Source organism: Protobothrops mucrosquamatus, unplaced genomic scaffold, assembly GCF_001527695.2.
Source record: "Protobothrops mucrosquamatus isolate PMUCROS unplaced genomic scaffold, P.Mucros_1.0 scaffold79, whole genome shotgun sequence".
Taxonomy (NCBI): domain Eukaryota; kingdom Metazoa; phylum Chordata; class Lepidosauria; order Squamata; family Viperidae; genus Protobothrops; species Protobothrops mucrosquamatus.
This window is the reverse complement of record NW_015386456.1, coordinates 1,085,141-1,094,092: the sequence shown is the minus strand read 5'-3', so window position 1 is coordinate 1,094,092 and position 8,952 is coordinate 1,085,141.

Sequence of the window (8,952 nt, the reverse complement as noted above, 5' to 3'; positions counted from 1 at the left end):
AAGGGGGTTAGAAGTATTGAAACAAAAAGTGATGTATTCATATGTTATAATTGTATTGATAAGAGGAAGCGCTCGGTTGGTATCCCGGCTTGCACTCGTTGAGGTGGTCAGGAAGAGGGGGGATGTAGAAGGGGAAGGAGGAAGGAGGAGAGGTTGTGGGTTAGAGGTAGGAAGGAAAGGTAAGTGGATGAGGGCGGAGACAGGTCGGGAACCTCTGAGCGTTTCTGATAATGTATTGAATTGGATTGGTTTTTTTTGTGTATGTTTGTGTTATAAATGCATCATATTACTTAATGTTCAATTATAAAAATTAATAAAATTTTCTTTAAAAAAAAATGCCAACATCTGGCTTATTGTGTAACAAACCACCATAATTTTAAAATTCTATATTCAAAAACTTTTGAAACAAAAGATAGCCATATTCTTTTTTGTTTGGAAACCGTTTTCAGATCTTTTTGCTTATTGGGAGAAAAATGGGACCATTGGAGAAGGATGTTTGGAAGTAAGAAGAAAATGTATGAAGAAGCTTATAGTTCCAGAAAATGTTTGAAGAAGGCTATACTTAGTAACCTTTAGATCCAGTGGACATAGTAGGAATTTAAAAGTATATTAGGGTCACTTTCACAGATTGTGTGCTGTATTAGCAGCAAAACACCAGTTTCCCAGAAGATAAACTGGTGATATTTCTGTCAGTACTTCCCTTACCTTTTCAACAAGCTATTTATCAGCCTGGCACCCCTGACTTTTTTTTTCCTGGAACCGGTGGGGGTATACTCCCAAACCAAACTCTGGACTTAGTTACCCACCATGCCTCTGGAATCTACACAACATTCTTAAGGCCAATTTAAGCACAATATGCTTGTATATAAATCCTTGATTTAATTTAAAAAATCTCAAAATAAAAAAAAATAGGAAACACATTTAATAGGCAGAGATAGTGATTAATATAGGTATGAATATTAAAAGCAGCTATGTACCACCCTTAAGAAATTTTAAACTTTACAAAGCAACTATACGAGTTAGTTTATTGTAGGCAGAAGAACTTCAGTTATACTGACGTTTTAGCACTTCACAACATACTGACCCTAATGGGCAAAGGATTACAGATACAACATTATAAATCTCTTTAAATTTATGCTTTATTTCTTATTCTGCCTACTGGTTATGCATTTGCTAATATCAAGATGCTTCCTTTCTGCCTTTGTCTTCATAAACCACTTGGTCTCTGATGTTGAATGGGATCAGATGTATCTAGCTAAAAGCTAGGCTTTGTATAACTCCTATATATTTTTTGTTAAACCTTAACCTTCTTTCTGTTAAAGCTATAAACAGGTGCTTCACTAACACTTGCTTAGGTTAGATTCCCACCATCTAGGAATATAAAAAATATTTCCTTTAATATTCCTGCATTGCATTAAACTATAATCTGGTTCATAATGGTTTGTTTTAGCATGAAGGGTGAATGCCCACAAATTGTGGCTTATCAATCACATCTTCAGCATTATGTGTGATTCAGAACACTATAATTTGTTCAGCCTTCAAGGACTGAATGTGTCAATTCAGTGACTGCAACAGAATGATCATATTTTTCTCAACTTACAGTCAATACTGACATGAATCAGCCAATGTATTGTTAACAATCAATCTGGTTTAAATCAACAGGTCAGGCTGCATGTCTGCACAGTTATGCATGTTTAACTCCTAGTGAAATCAATGAAAATTATGGATAGATCGTTCTGCTTTTTAATAGCCTTCTTTACTGAAAATAAACATGAAAAGGGAGCTGAATTTGAATAGAGTGTGCATGACCAGACTTGTACTTCATTAAGAGAAAAATATTCTTCTGGCATGAAATTTTTGAGGCCTATCTTTATTGTGTTACTCAAATTTTTTTAAACAAGTATACTGTGAACCTCAGTAAAACTGCTAAAAAACACTAAATGACTCAAAGTTTCCATCTAGATTTGAGTCATCCAATATTAAGTATAGTCATCATTTTATTCTGTTGCTATTTTCAAGATTGGAGTAACTGCACTGAAACATTAATTTTTGTTCCTGTTTTGCAGCTGTTTCTTCCTGTTTTTTCTTTTTCAACTTTTCTCCCATATCTATTATACTTTTCGGCATCTGTTCCTAGATCTTTTCATTTAATAGCCTGATTGTGCTTCCTCTGGGAACATTTCCATTGTAACTTTACTGATTAAGGTAATTTTTCAACACTGCCTCTGTGCCTATTTAGTACTAAATAAAACTAGAGCTACTACAACTATTGCTCATCATTGGTGCATTAAATGAAACATTAAATGAAACAGTGTCAACCTGCAAAATAATATTTTTTCTGATTCTGAGAAAAATATAATTCATTCTGATGATTGTGTTGTTTCAAAATAAAAACTCCATCATAGGAAAGAAATGATTTGTATCTTGATTTTCTAAGTAAAAATTAAGACTGAGGTTAATAGATTACATAAATGAGCTCGACTATAAAAGAAATAAAGTTGCATAAAGTAACCAAATGAAAATGCTTATTTTATTGTCAAGAAGAAATAGACAATAGTAATTCTCTCTAGAATTAAACTTATACAATTCCCTGATTTGAAACAGTTCTTTCCCTTGACAATACTAATGTTTGAAATGTCTCAAGTGGGAAATCACCAAAAACTAAAATGCATTTCTGCTTCTGCTCTTAGACAATACAGCTTTAACTTGGAAATTAAAAATACATAGCAATAATTCCTGGCTCAAATTAAGCTACTTTGATGTAAATATGCTTATCATTCATATAGGTACACTAATTAATTGTAGCCTTCAATACATTATTTATCCCTTAAGAGAGCCAACTTTCTACTAGCACCTGGGATCTCTAGAAGTTCTAATGCACTGTAACAGGGTCAGTGTCTGAGTGTAAAACATGTGAGGGATACCAGCAGCTACAAATTAAATGGGAAGATACTGAGGGGCCTTGTAGGAACAGCATTAATACTTGGTTGCATGAACATAACAGCACTGGACTGGACATGGAAATGTCAGTATTTGGGCAAACATCTTGGTATATTCAAAGTTAAGTAGAGAAAAAAGGAAATGAGTTTGCCTGTTTATTTAAAATCATATTGTAGGGCTATCCATTATTTTGGATTGAATCAGAAACTTAAATAAATCACAACTTTTCTTAGTATTGTGCAGACATCCTCTACTCTAAAACCCCATTTCTTGTAATTTAATCCAAATCACTGGATGGTTCTCTTGTAGCTTAGTCCAAAGATTTAGTCATTTTCACTGCAGATGTTGATTTATTGCAGACTGTTGATTGGAATACCATACTTAGACTTTGTAGTCCTGCATACCTCTGATGCATTTTAAAAATTATAATGGAAGGTGTGAGAAACATTTTGGCCCCTGGAAATAAAAATTAATGGATGAAGTGGCTGTAAGAAAATAAAATGCATAGAAAAAGACTTTTTTGGTTGTAACTCTGAATATTTCCATCCAATTTATATAAAATTTGAACTTCTTCAAGCATATATTATAGTAATAGAGCAACTCATATTATTTGTGCAAGCAATAAAAGTTTGATGTTTTTGAGATGACAACATGTGTTAAATTGGCAGCTGTTTCCCAGCTTTAAACATGAAAAAAGTTTTGGTTTCTTTGTTTGTTTGTTTTGCAGTTTGCCATATGATACTCACAATTAAGAAATCTATAATGTCAGTGAATACTATTACAGCTATATGTCGTATCACAAAATATATAATCATTACTGATCATATAACAAGCATAATTACTATGGCCAAGCAAATGGTTACAGCTCTAGGAACAGCAGGAAACATCAGAGAATAATGGGCAGCTGCATGCTGTCTGGAAGCCAAGCCTATATACAAGAAGAGCCATTTCGTTTATTTGAATTGCTTCAGAGAACATCCAGAGATGTTCAGATAAAGAACAGTGATGTTTGCATGTGTTGCAATAGCAGAAATCTGCCTGGGAGATATACAGGGAAGCTGGATAATGAGCATTGGGTAACTAAACTTTGGATAATAAAAACTGTCATAACTTTGCAATATGTCTATTCCCAGTGCAAATACATGGATCCACATTAGGTGCAGGCCTTTAAAACCTACAGCTTTTAAACCAAAGCTAAATTATAGGAGACTAATAAGAATACAGCTATAATCTCCCCCTTTCAAAAATAATGCAGTATATTTTATTTCTCAGATTGACCTTTATAGATTGTTGAGCCCAGAGCTATGCAGATTTACCATCACTGTTTTTCACTTCAGTGTTCCATTACTTAGACCAATGGAAACTTTAGATAAATGTACAGCATCATTTCTGCTGACACAATATCATATTTCATTTCAAGACTTGAGTGAATGTTCAAATGTTGAACAAATATGTAGGCAACAAGGCACAAATCAAAGATGAAATTAATCAGTGTTTCATTTCTTAAAATAAAACACCAATGTTAAATAATTGCTAATGAAGTCAAACTGAAATTAGAAACAAATTATTTCTACCATTCTATTAAAGCAATCAGAATCTTCCAGCGGATATAATAATAAAAATAATAATAATGAACTTATATATTTTTTCTAAATATTCCAAATGGTTTACATTTAAGATACTGTATGAGTAATTCCTATGATAAACATGAGATAGTCAAGTAACTCTCCATATTCAGGAAAGAATTGAGAATTAAACACAATAATATATGATGAAAGTCCTTGAGTTATGATCACAATTCTGATCAGAATTTCCATTGCGAAGCAAGGCCATTGTTAGTGGCTTACACCTAATTTTATGACTTTTTTGCCACAGTTAAGTGATTCACTGCAGCTGTTAAGCAAATCCTGCTTCCCCTTTGGAAGTCAAGATTAAGTTCACAATGGAAATCACAGGACCCCAGGACACTGCAACTATCGTAAATGCATGCTGGTTGCCAAGTACCCAAATTTTGATCAAGGGAATGCCATGATGGTCATAGTTCAAAGTCTGTTCATAAATCACTTTTTTTCAGTGATGTTGTAACTTTGAACAGATGCTAAGTGAATGATTGTAAGTCGAGGACTATCTGTACTGAAGAGCAATTAGTGAGTTCATTGCAGATGGAAAAATTAGTTGAAGAACTTTAGTTCTCTTTCTTTTTTTTCAGGTGCTACACTGAACTGACAAAGCTGTAAGATATATATTCTCTTGTACTTTTCTTATGCTCCTATAATTCACTAGAAAGCAGGGTGGCTTAAACTAGAGTAGCTGGTCTGTATGTGATAATTTCAATTGTTAGTATATATAGCTTTAAAAACAAAGATAAATCTAATATAAATTAACAGAATAAAGAAGAAAAAGAAAAATGGGTTAAGAAAAAAAAGAAAAAGTTAAAAAAATAGAAAAGAAAGAAGATACAAAGAAGGGATTTTCAATCTTCTTTATAGTAAGCCTAAGTACAATTATAAATTTACTTTTTTTGAATGAACAAATTGGCTTTCATCTTTCTATATTCTATCTACTCATCAGAACCATAAATCATGGGTTCATTTTTTATATTTTACTCAAATGTCCATAAAAGATTCTAGTCAATCTTAAATGTACCATAAATATTGTCTTTTCTCTAATGAAACAAGTTAATCGTCCATCTTAGCAAATTCTGTCATCTTTACCAACTATTCCTCCATTGCAAGTTACTGCCAAATTTTTCCATCCTTGTGCATACAGTAATCGTGCTGAGGTTGTCACATGAAAAAACAAAGTTCTATGACTTTCCCAATTATTGTCCTTCAGTCCCAAAAAGATGACTTCTTCTCAGAACTGCATATTAATATTTAAAATTCTCTGAATCAGTGTATGTATCTTACTCCAAAATTTTCTAGCTTTTTTACATGTCCATCAAACATGATAAAAGAACACTTGTTTACATTTCTACCATAAATTTAAAGTGCCTTTATATATTCTAGACAATTTCTCTGGTGACATATATCAACGGTACATCATTTTAGATAAAAAAAAAAAATCTCTTTAAGAGTATCCTAGTGTTCAATCTGTATACTATATCCAAACTTTTAGCCAATTTTATCATATATACTTTGATTTATTCTTCTTCTGTTTCAAATTTCAATAAAAGTTTATACATTTTAGCAATCACATTTTTATTATTTGTACACAATTCTATTTCAAAATTAACCTTACAATGTTCAATACAATAAACTCTTTTGTCTACTTTAAATCTTTCTAATAACTGTATATAAGACAACCATTGACAACAGTATCCTTCTGCCACTGGTTCTTCTCTTGATTTTATTTTCATTCCCCTTGACGAAAATCTAGTATCTCATGATATATTAATGTGTTGTGGTTGCCTATTTTTTCTCATATATAAAATGCTTTTTGTTCTGAAAACCACAAAGGTGGTTTGCACATAACCTGGAATTGTATCTATTTAATGTCCTCAGTATATGAGAATAAAAACTCACAGGTGCTATTTTTCTGTTTGTGGATCTGCACTTTTGAATAGCCTCTCTCCAGAAATTTGATCTTGCCTTACATTGTTGGTTTCTGCAGATTTCTAAAAACAATACTTTTTGTGAGAGCTTTCAAGATATTAGTTGAAGTTGACACCATCAGTTACAGATTTGTATGTATTAAGATTGCATTTGTTTGTTTCCTCTTTTCTATTTTTTACCATGGACATTTTATTATTTTGTATTGATGGTTGTTATAAACCGCCAAGATTTATCTCTGTGATTTAGGTGGAGGTAAATCCAATAAACAACTATGCAAATACATAGTTATTAAACTGAAAAATTGCTATGATTTTGAATTGCATTATAGTGGAGAAAAGCACATTCTGGTGGTTTGTGTACATACTTAAGCTGCCACTCAGGTGCTAACTGTTGATATATAAGTTCTCTCTATGGGTTTGTGTGTGTGTGTGTGTGTGTGTGTGTGTGTGTGTGTGTCTGTGTCCGTGCACGTGCTTGTGTTTGTGTGTGTGTGTGTGTGTGTGTGTGAGAGAGAGAGAGAGAGAGAGAGAGAGAAATTGCTCTTAGACAGCTTCTGTATCCCAAGCAATGCTGACCCAAAATGGCTGCTCTACTTCTAATCACTGTTTGTTATCACTGATTTTTTAATGAAAAATTAATCAAACTGGCAGTTGGAAAAGATATTCTGATATAGAGACATGTGACATTCCATTTCATATGTTAAGACTAGTGCTTCCTGATTCTATTAAAATTGTTTCAGATGAGCATAAGCATATTTTGACAATGTTGTGTTCTATATGTTTTACACAGAATTCTAGGCAAAAAGTTGAGATGTCTCTTTCCAACAAATGTTTTAGCTGTACTTCTGTTATGAGTTAGTGTTATTAAATTGAGTCATCATTTCAAAGACTACTACTACTGCCTAAGGGCATCCTGGAGAAGTATGTAAAAAAGCTAAAATGACCTGATAATGTTTCTATTACTAGTTGCTGGCAATGCATAAAGAAAAAGATAGCAAAATGAATGCAAAAACTATAGGAAGGTTAGTTTAAGTCTGTTTGAAAAGGCATTTGGCAAAATTTTGATTGAGAGGATATGAAAGGTAAGTATAAGTCAAATCAGAAGTTCATTATGGCTTTATACCAAGGATGAGCTGTGAGGATTTTTCTACTCTTTTTTTTACTTTTTTACCCTTCAGAAGGTCAATAAAAATGTATGGATATGAAAAGTTTATTGATATGGAAGATATAGTGAATATATCACTGGCACCCTGCCACTTCATCTTCAAAAAAAACCCCTCAATTTTAAATATCTGAAGTAGCTGAAGGAGTTCTCTTTCTGTACCTCCATTCTAATTCAAGACCTTTTGCATGAATCCTTATTCTCAGACTTTTAATCAAGTTGAGTATAACAATCCAAGATATTTCCAGCCCAGCCAGGAGATTCTTATAACAAGGAATGAAAGCAGTGGAAATCCCTTGATACATCTGTTAGTTCATTATTAATTTGTAAGTGCCTCATGTATAACCACTAGTACTCTTAAGTGTTCTCCAAAGTATTGCTATATCCTTCAATTTTCTTTTTGTGTGTAGAATTCTGCATAAATTCTGCCTTGAATTTCCAACTGATAAGTAGACTTAGATTAAAATCAAATAAACAAATACTCATATCAGTTGAAATCTGTGTATCAATGGGAACCCTAGAGGCACCTGTAATAGTTGCAATGTTCTGCTGAGCTTATCGGCTTTGGAAGTTGGATTGCATGTCATTGCGCATCCTTCTGACTTGGGTTAACATACCATCTTCTTTACTTCCTGTTTTATCACTTTGAGTGTTGAGGTAGATACAGAGTTCTGATTCTTGCACTTCTGGAGGTGTCAACCATTGTTATTTGATACTGTTGTAGCATGTCTTTGATGTTGTCTCTACATCTTCTTCTGGTCTGCCTTGAGTTCTTTGGCCTTCTCCTTCTTTTGTAAATGCCTTGTATGGTATAGAATCCCAAGAGTCTATACTATAATATACCATTTTATTACTATGATCCATTGCACCTCAGCCAAAGGTTCAGATTTGGCATTTTTGTTTACCCATTGAGTCCTTTACAAGGACCTCGGATAGGCAGATCTGGATGTTTGATGGTGTTACAGATATTGTCACAGGATGTAAGCTGTTCCAGGTAAAGCCACCTTTTGCAATTGGTTGATAATGATTTATCAATGCCGATGGTGTTCATATGGTGACCAGTTGTTTTAGAATTGCACTCAAGGTACCTATTACTCTTGGTACTACTTTTGCTGTCTTTTGCCACAGTTGATCTATATCTATTTGCAAGTCTTTGTATTTTGTTATCTTCTCCAGTTCTTTATCTTCTGTTCTTTATCTTTCTGCTATCTCCATGTATTGCCACATCCACTATCCAGAATTTACTTCTTTTTTTTTTTTTTACTTTATTATCAATTGTTAAGTCTGGAGTGTTATG